Here is a 13,836-nt window from a genome sequence, read left to right as displayed (position 1 = left end):
ATCCCATCTTCAATATACTAGGAGAGCCAGCTACTTATAGGAATCCTGTGATGACATGGAAAGACAGATGGCCTTAGCAGCCACTTAGTCCAACCCACAGCTAGACAAGAGAACCCTCTGCTGCAGGGGTCATCTGGTCTTGGCTTGAAGACTGCCAATGAGGAGGAGACCAATATCTTCGAAGGAAGTCTACTCTACTATGTTCTCACTATAAGGAAGTCTCTCTTTATATTAATATTATATTTTAGCTCTTTGCTATTTCCATGCATTGATGCAAATTGCTCTTTTCTGGTGAAGTAGAACAAGTTACTTCTACCCAGTGGTGGACTGGTAAACATTTAACAACTGACTCTTCAGGAAAGAAAAATATATACATGACACACTTTTCAGTTTAATGTATATGATTTGCATTTTCTCCATCATGTTCTTAAATATGGTTAATCCACAAAACAATTAATTAAGCCTTGATTTGTAGCATTTCCCAATTTCTGATATGTAAATGTTCACATCGAAAATTTAACAATCAGATCTCAGGAGCCCATTAGAACTCACTCTAGCACACACCTGCTTCTGTCCACATATCTAAGTTCACTCCAGGACTAGTTATTATCAGAAGTCTGCTCCCTCTTCCATATGATAACCCTTCAGATAGTCAAAGATATTTTCTCCCTAAGTCTCTTCAGGTTAAATATCTCTATTTCTACTGAATGATCCATATATGATATGGTTTCAAGTACCGTCATCATCCTGGGCACCTTTCTTTGGGTATTCTACATGTTGTCAGTTTACCTGCTAAAATATGGCACTCAGGACTGAACATAATACTCTTGACTTCATCTGACCAGGGAGGGGTTGGAGGACAGCTACGTGGCACAGTGGATAAAATGCCAGCCCTAGAATCAGGAAGACTCATCTTCCTGAGTTCAAATCCGACCTCAGACACTTACTAGATGAGTGATCCTGTTTACCTTAGTTTCTTTATCTGTAAAATGCGCTGCAGAAGGAAAAGACAACCCCCTCTACCATCTTTGCTAAGACAACCCCAAATGGGGTCATGAAGAGTCAGACAAGAATGAAACACCTGAGCAGCTTAAATAACTGATCTAGACACTTCATTTTATTAGGGAAAGCTAAGATTATATTAGCTTTTGGAGGCAATTACATCACGAAATCTATGATGAACTTCTGTAAAATCAGATATTCCCCAACCCGTCTTATGCAAAGATTTCTTTTTTGCCTAAGTCTATGCCTTCATATTTTTCTCTACTAAATTTCACTTTTGATTTTTCCTTCAACTGAGTCTGTTGAGATCTTTTAAGATTCTTATATCCACATAATAGCTTTATTCTTCATGGCCACCAATGGCATTGTTTATTGGCTGATTTGATAAACCTAAGTTTATCTAGGCTACTGGTAAAAATGTTAACTAGGATAAGATCAAGGATAGAGCCCTGTGGAATCCCACCTTTTATTAGGGACTAGAGGTTGGCATTGATTCATTTATAAGTCGATACTTTTGGACCTAGTATTCAACAGGGTACAAATCTGCCCAAATCTACTATCAAGGTTGGATGCTGAGAGAATTTGTTAAGCATTTCTTTTAAGTATCTTCTCTTTTAAAGATGCAAACATCCTTAGGAATGATAACACTTTAGTTATGGCCACCTCCAAGGTAATAACATTAGCTCATAGACAGCTGAAAGCAAAAACAAGACACAAGATAAGTAGATTTGTCCTTGGGGAGACAAGGTAGTGGGAAATTGAGGCACTAGAAAGTGGGAGTGGGAAGGCATGAAAACTGACTTTCACTGTGGATCCTAGGATCCTGCCATTTTATAGATGAGGAAACTGAGACCCAGGAAAATGAACTGACTTACCTAATGCCAACCTGCTCTTAGCTTTAAAGAAATCAACTGCCTGATAGCTAGAGGACCAGCTCTTGCTCTGTTCCTGTCTACTGGCTTCAATTGCTCTTGCACTGATTCAAGCAAAGTCCAAGGGCTTGAGTTGGGACACTACAAGAGTCCTGGGTTTTGGTCCCACCTTTGATTCCAAGTCACTGTGTGACTATGGGCCAGTTCATTTTATCTCTTGGCCTCAGTTCCCTTATTTTTAAAATGAGGGAATTGGTCTATAAGGTTCTTTCCAGTGCTAGCTGTAGTTGGGCTTTGGGCTCAGGTAAATAGTTTGGGTGCTAACCACAAAGGGCTTGGCTCAGAAAGTAGTAGAAACCAGGCCATAAGTACATGAAATAAGGGGTCTCCTAGGTTACCCGCTCCAAAACTTAGGTTTTACTGTTCATTTGTCAAATGTCAGGGAACAAGCAATAGGCAATAGGCCAGGTGTTCATAGCTATTGCCTAGGGTTATTCTAGCCATTTGGGCTGTGGCTATGGGAATGGTGAAGAGTTAGAATCCATTCTGGTTCTTAACAAGCTGAGCTGCTAGCCATGCCTTCTTAGGGCATTAAGGACATTTTGACCTGGGAGACTGGGCCAGGCTATTCACTGTACCCTCTATCTTGTTATTTTCCTATTCACCTTTGTTTTGGTTCTAAAATGGATGTTTTTGAAGAGCACACTGGTCCCATATTGGCTCCTGACCTTGAAGAGGACGTGTGAAGTTAATGAAAAGGCTAAGACCTCTCTCAGACTCAGTCCTTTATCTGTAAAATGAGGATAATAATAGCAAGTATTGTGAGGGTCAAATGAGAAAGCATACATAAAGCACTTTTCAAAACCTAGAGTGCTATATAAATATTAGCTGTTCTAAGCATAATTGTGATTTCTAAAAGACCATAGCATTTGGTATCAGGTCACAGGGCTCTAGACTCAGTTTTGTGACTAGCTATTCAACTTAACCTTTCTGGGTCTCACTTTTAGCATCTGTAAAATGGGGCCAACAAGTTTTATCCCACCTAACATATAGAATAGTCGTGAGGCCTTGACGAAGTAGGTAATTGATGTGAAAGTTTTTTTTTTTTAAATCAAAAGCATCATGCATCCTCAAGGTTTGATAATTATTTTAGAGTGGTCTCTTGAACCCTATAGAAGGGAACCCTAGTCAATGCAAAATCTTTTATATTTTCTCTTCATCCTTCTTGTTATGTGGCTCATTTCAGCCTTCCTGAATGAATCCAAGCTCTTCGAAGACAGGAATTGTTTCATTTTTGTCTTTGATTCTCCAACATATAACTTTGAACATAATAGGCTTTTTGTTGAATTAAGTAGAAAAGGACCAATAATAAGTGGTCTTCAGAATTTGGGAATTTATGGACCATTTCAATGGGTCATGATAATCCATGAACTCACTATTATCCCATCTCTGAGTCTAGACACATGCCATTAGAAAAGCTTCCATAGAATTAATGGGGGAGATTGTATGGCTGCAATCAGTCAAACAATCATTTACTTCTGACGAGATAATAGCGGGGTGAGGAGGTGTGTTTTATGAACTCTCATTAGAATGGTGGAGCAGAGAATTTTGAGATAGGGGACTTGATTATATTTCTGACTTTCCTGCTGCCTACCTGTGTGACCTTGGGCAAGTGACTTTAACTCTCTGATCCTCAGTCTCCTCCCCAATAAGATGAACAGACTAAACCAGAAGTGTCAAACATGTGATCTGCAGCAGCACTCCTGAGTGAGGTCACGCCAGATTAAAAGGTAATTGGGAAATATTTAACAAAATAAATAAAAATACAATAGAATATAGATCACATTACATTTTTAAAACAAAGTCAATATGCATCCTGAAAGGACCCTTAGGTACATATTAGTGATTCCTGTTTTCTATCTGAGTTTGATACCACTAGTCTAGCTGATCTCAAAGACCCCTTCCAGCTCCGAAACTATAATCTGATGATCCTAAGTATTAATTCATATTTGATACTGTCATATTTGAAAGATTAGTAATGAGAGAGGCAGTGGGGTATAGTAGGTGGAGAACTCGTTTTAGAGCCAAGAAGACATCATGACTCATACTAATTGTGTGACCCTGGGCAAGTCACCTAAATTCTCAGTGATCCAAGTAACTCTCTCTCTCTCTCTCTCTCTCTCTCTCTCTCTCTCTCTCTCTCTCTCTCTCTCTCTCTCTCTCTCTCTCTCTCTCTGTCTCTCTCTCAAATAGATTAAAGTGACTTGCCCAGGATCACACAGCTAGTAAAGCATCTGAGACCAAATGTGAACTCAGGTCCTCCTGACTCCAGGGCCAGTGTTCTATCTACTGAGCCACCTAGCTGCCCCCAGGCAACTCATTTAAATCTATAAAATTGCAGAAAAGGTGCTGACCCTCATTGATGCTCATTACTAAACTCCTCAAAATAATGAAATTGTTCTCTAGCCCATCTTTGTCTCTAATAGTGCTCTATCCATGTTCATAGCACGTGTAGAAACATCCATTGGGAACACAGTTTAAGAATGAGTACATTAAATAAGACTTTAGGAAATCTGTCCCTGTCTCAAAATGAGGTGGAGGAGGAGGTGGATGACTTTCTTTCTTGGGATCCCTTAACCTGGATTAGTGGAGAGTTCAGTTGTTTTGAAGGGAGGGGCTGATCAGAGTTCCCATGAAGAACAAGCTTCCACAGGAGGATGATATCATGGTGTAGGCACACTTTAGTGATGGTGATGGAAATGTATCTTTTGGAAAACAAAGCTGTGGGGTCCCATTTCCCATGGGAATGCCCCAGGGCTATAAGGAAGAAGCAGAAAGTTGCAGATCTTCTACTGACTTTTTAGTGTGGTTGTTTTCTACCTACTTTCGTCAGCAAATCAAAAGTGTTGATGTGAGGGGAATGGGAGGTTACTATTAAGGGGAACAAAGTGAAAGGAGTTTGTGCAAGGGCAGAATGTTTTGGTGCCTGTCACATGTGGGCCTGGGCTGCTTTGCTTCCACTGGGGAGGAAGAGATGGGGAGAGGCCCCATGTTGCCCAGAAAGCAGATGACCTTGAGTCTGAAAGCTGCAGGGCTGAAGGGAAGCAGAGAGGGAGGGATCCACACCCTTTCCAAAAGATAGTGAAAGCAGGGCTGTGCCTAAAGCTGGTTACTGGAAGAGGCTTGACCATGGAGTCCTTGCTTCCAGAAAGCTGCTCTATTGACTGAGTTCTTCCTGTTCCCATGGCACTTTCTGTTTGCAAAGGCTTTTATGGCAATTGTCCTTAGCTTGTGGGAAAGAAGTGGACAGTAGTGGCAACCCCATTTCTTTGAGACCCAGGCAACTGTTATGTTTTGCTCAAGGTCAGGACCAGGGAATGTAACCCAGGATTCTCCACTCCTAGCACTGTAGAATCAGCCGAACTGACCTAAGAGTCTACTGGTTCCACCTGTATAATTAACTTATGTGGGACTGATTTCACTGGGATCTAAAGTATGATCCTGCATAAACTTCTTGGGTGGCATTTGAAGAAAGCCAAGGATTCCAAGAGCAGGAGTAAGGAAGGAGTAAATTTCCTGCATGAGGGACAGCCAGTGCAAAGGGATGAAGATGTTATGGTGTACCATGTGTGAAGAGGGGTATGGGGTGTTCAGGAGGATCAGCATCTCTGATGTGAGGGCTTGCCAAGCCCTTTTCAGGGCTGCTCATCCACCTTTGGTATCAACCTGATCCACCCAATGCTCATCTGGGGCTCCAAGAAGCTGGGCAGATGGACTAAATCAGGTTAAAGGTAACCAAAGAGCCTCGAACCTTCCCATAAGCTAGCAGGGTGTCTAACCCAAGCATGTGAAGACATTCCTTAATAAAATGAGTGGGTGAGAACAATCTGTTCCAAAGACCAGGAAGGCAGTTGAAGCAGGCTGTGGAGTGCTTAGAACTTGGTCAGATAGCAAGGTTATCTACCGCATTCCTGGCCATTGACAGTCATCTTGACTTTTGTCTTGCCGTTGGACTTTGATGACTCAGGAAGAGAGAGTGAGGCTAATGACTTTGTGCAACTCTGCCTCACTTAAATCAAATTCATGGACAAATTAAGGAATCACCCTGTGATGTTGTTGGTCTCTTTGAAAATGAAGGACAAACAGTAATAATCATGTGAAGAACAACAGGCCTGCCATTTTGGCTGGAAAGATGTGTTTGAGCCCGGTTGTTAAAAAGCTTTCAATGTCAAACAGAGTTTATATTTGCTCCTAGGGTCAACAGGCAGCCATTGGAATTTATTGATTATCAGGATGATATGGTCACACTTGCACTTTAGGAAACTTACTTTGGCAGTCAATGGGACAATGAATTGGATTTGAATGAAACTTGAGTCAGAGAGAATAATCAGGTGACTCTTGTTACCATCCAGATGAAAGATAATGAAGGCTTAAATGAAAGTGATAGTAATATGATTGAAGAGAAGAGTACATATGCAGTAGATATTGTGAAGATCAGAATGATAAGATTTGGCAACTGACTGGACATGAGGAGTGAGTGAGGGTAAGGAGTCAACGATGACATATGCTTTCAAATCTGGATGACTGGGAAGATTGTACTACCCTTGATGGTAATAGAGAAGTGGATTGGGGGAGGGGTCCAATAAGCTCTGTTTCTGATGTGTTGAATTTGAGATGTCTCTAGGGCATCTAGTTCAAAATGTCCCTAGTAAGTATTGGGCATTGCAGGACTAGAGCTTAACAGAGACTGATAGGAAATAGATCTGGGAGTCAACTGCATAGAAATGATTATTAAACTTTTTTGGTTATGAGATCAATAAGTGAGAGAGTCTACAGAAAGAAGGGAAGAAGGCCTAGGAAGTAGAGCAACCGCTGTTGGATCCAACAAAGAACATTGAAAAGCAGAAAAGAACCAAGAAAGAGCTATTACGAAAACTCAGAGGAGAAAGTATCCAGAAGAAAATGGTGGTCAATAGTGCCAAGAGCTGTGGAAAAGTTTAAAAGAATGAGGACTGAGAAGAAGCCATTTGATTGGGCAGTTAAGGGATTGTTGTTAACTTTGGAGCAAGCAGCTTTAGTTGAATGATGAGGTTAGAAGCCAGACTGTGTAGCATTTAGGAGACAGTGAGCAGGGAGGAAGTAGAAGCCACCAGTCTAGACAACATTTCCTCCCCATGAGTTTGGCTGAGAAATAGAGGGAAAATATAGTGTGATAACTACAAGGATGTAAGAGCTATGAGGGGTTTTTAAGGATGCGGGAGGTGTGTGTGTGTGTGTGTGTGTGTGTGTGTGTGTGTGTGTGTGTGTGTGTGTTTAGGCAGCAGGGAAGGAACTAGTAGATAGGGAGAGAACACATAGAGAGAATGATACTGAGAAAATCTGTTGGAGAGGATGGGAGGGGATGAGATCAAAGAAGTACTGGCCTTGACAAGGAGAGTTTATTTAGCCAGACCCTGAAGTAAAGGGAAAATTAGTGAGTGACAGAGAAAGCAAGAAGAGGGAACTCACTGTCCAGTATTCTGGATCACTTACTCCTCAAAGATCCCTTGTGCTTTCCCTACATCTAAGTCTTGGTTCTCACCCTCTGCCTGGAATGCCTATGCTATACCTAGAAGCAACTACATGGCATACATAGAGAATAGAATGCTGAACATGGAGACAGAAAGACCTGAGTTTGAGTTCTGCTTCAGATTCCTACAGGATGCACAATCCTGGGCAAATCACTTTAACTCAGCCTCAGTTGCCCCACCTATAAAATAGTAATAATAGAATTTACCTCACAGGACTATTGTGAGAATTGCATGAGATGCTATAAGAAAACACTTTGAAAGCTCAAAGTTTTGCATGTTAGTTACCATCATCATCATCATTATCATCATCGCCTGCCCTTCAAGTTAAGACCCAGATTACAGCGCTTTCCTTCAGAACCTTTGTTGACCATTCTCCCTTCTCGGAACTTCTATAACATTTACTGTAGTCTTCTTATAAATATGCCCCATAATATTTACCTCAAATTTACCTCAAAGAGAGGCAAGAGTCATGTAGAATGTCAGATACATTTGGAGGTTATCTAGTCTACAACCTGCTCATTTTACAGGTGAGAGAACAGGACGGCAGAATGATGAAAGCAGGAGTATGTAGGAGCCAGCTCTGCCGTGAGTGTGAACGTTTACACCTCAGGAATCAGCAAATGCTACAAATCAGGGCTTGATTAATTGTGTTGATTGCCTACACTTAAGAAGTGATGTAGGACATTTTATTACTAATGTAGGTTAAATTTTAAGGTATGTCCTAACTTTTCGGATTCACCAGTACATCTCTGGATGAAAGTGATTGGCAAGCTCTTCTGAGGAAAGGAATCTGATACGTATCTATCACATCTCTTAGGCTTGATTGGCACCTATGATTTCACGGACATGGGAAGTTCTGGATGTGCAAACTGCCTCCACTGAGGCAGAATGGGCAAGTCTGTAACGTACAGTTTTAAAGAGTTACTTGGAGGTACTGAGAGGCTTTGTCTGTCAAAAGCTAATATAAGTCAAAAGTAAAAACTGAATCTGGGTTTTCTGGATTCTCAGTCTGCTCCTCTAACTCCTACTTTATCATTCCTGTTACCCTTAAGGCACAGCCCATGTTTATACTTCCACACTCGAAGAATCTGTGATTTTTGTCACTGGGTGAACTCCTGGTTACAGCCCCTGTATAACTTAGATGGCCTTTAAGAGTTGCAATGGCTGAAATCCATCAGTCTGGAATCAACTTGGTGCAGAAGGTAGTCCCTACTCAATAAATATTTCCTTCAATTGATCTAAACTCAAGAGTTAGATCCATTAGACTGGAGCTTTCTGAAGACTATTCAGGTTTGGGAAGGTAAGGAACATTTTAATCCAAGGACTGGCAAGAACATTACCTTATTCATCTTGACTTCAGGCCAGAAAGCATCCAAGATTGAAGAAAATCTTTCCCATTTTTCAAGGCTTTCAAAGGAGGAAATTCTGTAGATTTGATTGGTGGCCTGTTCAAAGCAATGCCTGAGAGCACTTGATTTTCCTCCCCCCTTCTATAATCTCTTTACTTCACCCCACCAAGGTTGAAAATACCTCTAAATTAGATCTGTGTCAGAATGATGGACACTGGGCTCAAGAATCCAGCTTTTCTGGGTAACATCAGAGATATATCATACTGGGGCAGATGTCAACCTCTGGAAATCATTGAAGGGGGATAGGAATTGGGAAGGGGGAAGTTGGAGAAGTTCAATAAATATCCATGGTGTCCTTTTCTCAACAAGAGGGGCAATGATCTCAGTCCAATAAGCAAAGAAAACTGCCTCTGGAAACCCATTTCTCTATGACCCTGACTGATAACTGTGAGGTTCACTCACAAGATCCTTGAGAAAAGGCCCAAGACCCAAAACAAATGACCCCAGCTCTGACTCAGCCCCAGATAACACAAGGAAACCATAAACAGCTGCATCCTCTTGTGTTCCAGCCTATCTGCAAATATTCTCACCCTGGGATCCAGACTCCCTCACAAATCCACACACATATAAATAAAGAAAAGTTGCCCAGTGAAGTAGAAGAATTGACAGCAAGGAAATTATTTTGAGCTTTTTTTTCTCCTCTCTCCCATCCCCATCCACTCCCCTCTCCTTCAGGCACCTCTTTTCTTGTCAACAGCCCGAAAAATTACATGCCTATCTGCCTGAGCTTATCCATCCAGAAACTTATCTGTATAGGTGAAATAACTGCAAATCTTCCTCTCTCTGATCAAAGTCAGGGCTTCTAGGGCATGCCTCTCATGGCACTGGAGTCAGTGTCTAGAGAGGTGGTGAAAGGGGTATGTTCAATGTTTGCCCTGGGGAAGGGATGGTGGACAACTGATCCTCAAACAGGTAACTCCATTGTCCTCCCTGCCAAAATGAGCCTCCATTAACTGTCTGATCACTGGAATTCTGTTTGCAGAATCCTGGGCCTTCATCCCTGATCCTAGCTACGATGCCAATGTCCCTGGCAAGAGGAACGAATGTTTTAAGTTGTCATACGTTTCAAAGACTTTGGTGTCAATGAGCAGAACAGGTTTGGATAGGGGAAGGGAAGTTGGACATGGAGGAACTGAGCTTCTGAGGAATAGAGGAAAAAGTGGAAAATAGGTAGGCAGCACTCTCCAAAGATGCTCCTCTGACTTCACGATTTTTTTTCAGAGGTCCCTCTTCTCTTTCTATGGTGTTCCCTGCAGGAACACCTCCATGATTCTGCCTCATATTCAAGACTAAAATCCCATCCCCCTCCCCAGACATTTCAAAGCAAATCTTAATCTAGTACAAAGCAGGAGGTGGCACATGTTGTGTGTCAATTAAATCAGTGAGGGTGAAGCATGGATTCTGAGGAGGCCATCTCCAAAGGACTGTGGGCAGACTGTTTCCTGTCCCCTTCCTTGCCTTCTTTAGTAACCAAGCTTGCTTTCATTTCTCACAGATTATTCCTTAATGTAATCAGTTTCTCACAGATAGTCTTAATTTGAGGGTCACCCCTGAAGAGATGAGTAATTTTAATTATTTTGGGGTATGTGTGGTTATTCCTAGGCAAGATATACATGTAAATAGTTGATCAAATATCCCAGTATGTTGTAGTAAAAGGAACAGTGGGGACCCCAGCTGTCATATTAATTTGTATGATACTACCTGTGTGACTGCAGGAAATTTATAAGATCAGAGTTTTGGAGATCTAGAGATAGAAGGGACCTTAGAGGACAATGGTTCCAATCCTCTGATTTTACAGATGATGAAACTGAGGCTCAGAGACATTAAATGACACACATAGTAAGAAGGATCATGGAACTGGAGCTAGAAAGGACTTAGGAGGCCTGGCAGAACCCCTTCTTCATTCTTCTTACTAAAGATGGGGAAACTGGGCACAACGTAAGTTCAGCAATACCCCCAAGATCACCTAGGTAGTAAGAATCAGAAAGTGGGATATGAGCCCAGCCATAGAATCACTGAATTTGAGAGTTGGAAGGGACCTCAGCAGCCCATACAGGAAAAAAGAATCCAGATCATCCCCTCCCCCCAGTCACAGCAAAAACTCTTTCTATTATATTGCACAGTCAAAATCCAAATCCAGGTTTTCCAAATCCAAAATACAGTGCTTTCTCCACTAAACTATGGTATGTTAGTTTTCTCATCTGTAAAATGGGCTAATAGTACTTCCCCTATTTTACCTCATGGATTTGTTTTAGGGAATACATATTATAAAATGCAATATAAATGTGAACAATTATAAACCAGAATCAGTTCCCTAATGAGATGCTGTGTTCTCTAATTCATTTAGCTTCTCTAGGCCTCAGTTTCCTCATATGTAGTGGGGATATTAGCATTTATCCAACCTGTATCCTAGTGATGTTGTGGAAATCAAATGAGATGATGGATATGAAAATGTGTGGAAAAGCATAGAAAGGCACGCATGCAAAATATTGTTGTTGTTAGTCAACTGTGGCAGGGATCTCACACCGCACTCTGTACCCTCTCTGAAGTCATCGATTAAAGTTTCTGCATTTTGAGCAGTAGAGACACAAAGGTGAGGTGAAATAGTCAGTGAACTGCACGCAGCAAAGAAAACTGAGGATAGAGGAGAGGATGTTAGAACAGAGCAAGGCACTTAGGTAAGGTTAGGTAGTGCCTAATGTTTGCTTGGGGGTGGGAGTGAGGGTGGGAAGCATGTTAAAGCTATAAGCTGCCTTGTGCTATAGAGCTTGCACAGGTGACCAGTGGCAGAGATAATGTATGTGGAAGAGACCTTGAGAAGGCATCTGCTCCCTAGTCCTGTTCCCAGTCAGTACTGCCCTCAAATCTCACTTATAATCGTTTCCCCAAACACCACAGTAGGAACAAGGCTGCGCCCATCTGTCAGGGAAATCGAGTCAGGGTGGATCTGTTGGGAGTCACCATCCTGTCCTGCTTGGCTCGGAGCTGCAAGTGCCTTAACTCTTTCCCTGCCGGCTAGAGCCCTGTAGATAAGTGAACATGGGTTCGGGAGGAATATTCCAGTTTTCCTTATGAGGTTCTTCCCTCCTCTTAACATTCGCCCATCCTCCTTATCTTCCAGTGATCCCTAATCCCGAACATTCTGCCTTGCCTGGGAGCTTTCCAAACATCTTTGCCGAGATCTTCCAATTCCAAAGAAAATAAGGCCCATCATCATTCTTTCCCCGCCATTCCCTGTGCCCTGTGACCCACCCAAATATTATGCCAGTTCAGCTGGTCATGGTACCCTTTCCTCCAAATCTCCCAGCTCTGACACTGCGATCCTGAGGTTTGGATCCTTGCGTACGCAGTGCGCCCAGGGTGCTGTCCAGGCACTGAAGAGGAAGGAGCCGGAATCTAAGGAGAAGGATCTTCCTACCCCCCCAATAGCCTCTACCGGCACTGCGCAGCTTGGCCCCGAGCTCTGGCAGCCAGCCTGTGGTGGCTCCGGCGCTGTCTACAGCTCTGGCTTCAGCTCCCGACTGGTCTGCGCCGGGTTTGGGGGCGCGGGGGTGGGCGGGGAGTGGAGCGCACAGCGGACTTACCCGGCTTGGACCAGCGCTGCGGTCCTGGACAAGGTTGAAGGAGGCGCCCGCAACGCTCTGCTCCCTAACCCCACGCTGGCCAGCTGGGGTAGGGTGGGAGCTGGCGCTGGGAAGCGCTTAGTCTTTGCGGGTTCCCCCTCCCCCCACGACTCAACCCTGGAAGGATGGGCGAGGCTGACCCTCCTTCCCTTAGCTCCCAGTTTAGCGCCCAGCCTGTGACCGGCGGCTCCGTGCCTTCCTCCCTCTCCTTCTTGCCTTCCCTTCTTCCTTCCTTCCCTCCTTCCTTCCTTCCCTTCCACCCTCCTTCCTCCTTTCTCGGTCTCTCCCTCCCTCCCACCCATCGCCTCCTCCCCCAGGCTTCGGCTCACGCACTGGGGACCCGACGCGCTCATGCCTTCCTCTGTTTTCAGACGTTCAGAGGGTCTGGGTCCGGGAGGGAGGAGTGGGTGGAGAGAGGATGAAGGCGATACTGTAGGGGAGAGGGGGAAGGGACAGAAGGGGATCCTCTGCAAGCCCTTTCTTAGTGGGACTGGACAGTGTTTGGTTTGGTTTATTTGCTCCTAAGAGCGCACTTGCATCCCGGAGAGCAGAGACAACCTTCCCCTGCTCCCACCTCAACTTCTCCCCAAGCACCAATTCTCTGGGCTTCATCCTCTCCCTTCCCTCCCCCCCTTCTGGCCAATGCCAACTTGTAGAGAGTTAACTAGGAGTAAGGAATTCGGTCGGGTCTCAGATTTCTCCTTCGTTCTCTCCTGCTGCCCAGGACTCAAGAGTTTTGGTCAGCGGGAAGACAGTCTTAATTCAGTAAGAACACAGCCAATGAGAGTCAGTCAATCCAGATTTCAGTTTCGACTCTGGCTTTACCTGGTGCGGGGCACTAGACGGGCCTTTTAAACCTCTCTAGTCCTCCGGTGCTTCATCAAGGAGGTGCAGAATAGGCCTTTTGGCCCGGTCCTCTTAACCTTCAGTGATTGAATTCTTACCAGTATCATACTTTATCTAAATTGTATCACACTCAGTGCCTAACTCGGTGCTCTGCACAGAGTAAGCCCCTAATCAAAGGTCGTTGAAAGGTATGAGAAATCAGCCCAATGTTGGACATGCAATACCTCCAATCTCCTTTCCCTCCCTAGGCCTGGGTTCCCAATTCCCCAGCATTGCTTAGCCAGACTGAGCGATACTGTTGGACAGTTCCTGGAAGGCACCAGGAATGGAAACTGGTTAGCCTAAGCTGCTTTCCTTGGGAGAAAGCTGTCTTCTCTGGATCAGCATTGCTCTGTATCTGTAACTTTGGACAAATTACCTAAACCTTTTGGAACAGTTTTTCCTCTGCTGTAAAATGGACAGATTACAGTACAAGGTCAGTAAATGAGAACTTGGGCTTTGGCCTCTCCAGTAA

General features: G+C 43.6%; 1 protein-coding gene across 3 annotated transcripts in view; it reads right to left on the bottom strand.

Annotated features, from left to right (window-relative positions):
- The window catches only part of RASGEF1A (RasGEF domain family member 1A), a 328,207-nt gene that overhangs the window by 57,668 nt on the left and 256,703 nt on the right, over positions 1 to 13,836 (bottom strand). Inside the window, exon 1 of one of the 3 annotated variants that reach the window (XM_072628007.1) lies at positions 12,438 to 12,586. The exons of the other annotated variants lie outside the window; for them this stretch is intronic. The gene's annotated coding sequence lies outside the window, so the exon portion shown is untranslated. Of the gene's footprint in view, positions 1 to 12,437; positions 12,587 to 13,836 lie in introns of those variants that run through there. 3 annotated transcript variants of the gene reach the window in all.

Source organism: Notamacropus eugenii, chromosome 1 (genome assembly GCF_028372415.1).
Source record: "Notamacropus eugenii isolate mMacEug1 chromosome 1, mMacEug1.pri_v2, whole genome shotgun sequence".
Taxonomy (NCBI): Eukaryota; Metazoa; Chordata; class Mammalia; order Diprotodontia; family Macropodidae; genus Notamacropus; species Notamacropus eugenii.
The sequence above is the reverse complement of the archived record's forward strand: the minus strand, read 5'-3'. Positions and strand labels throughout refer to the sequence as shown.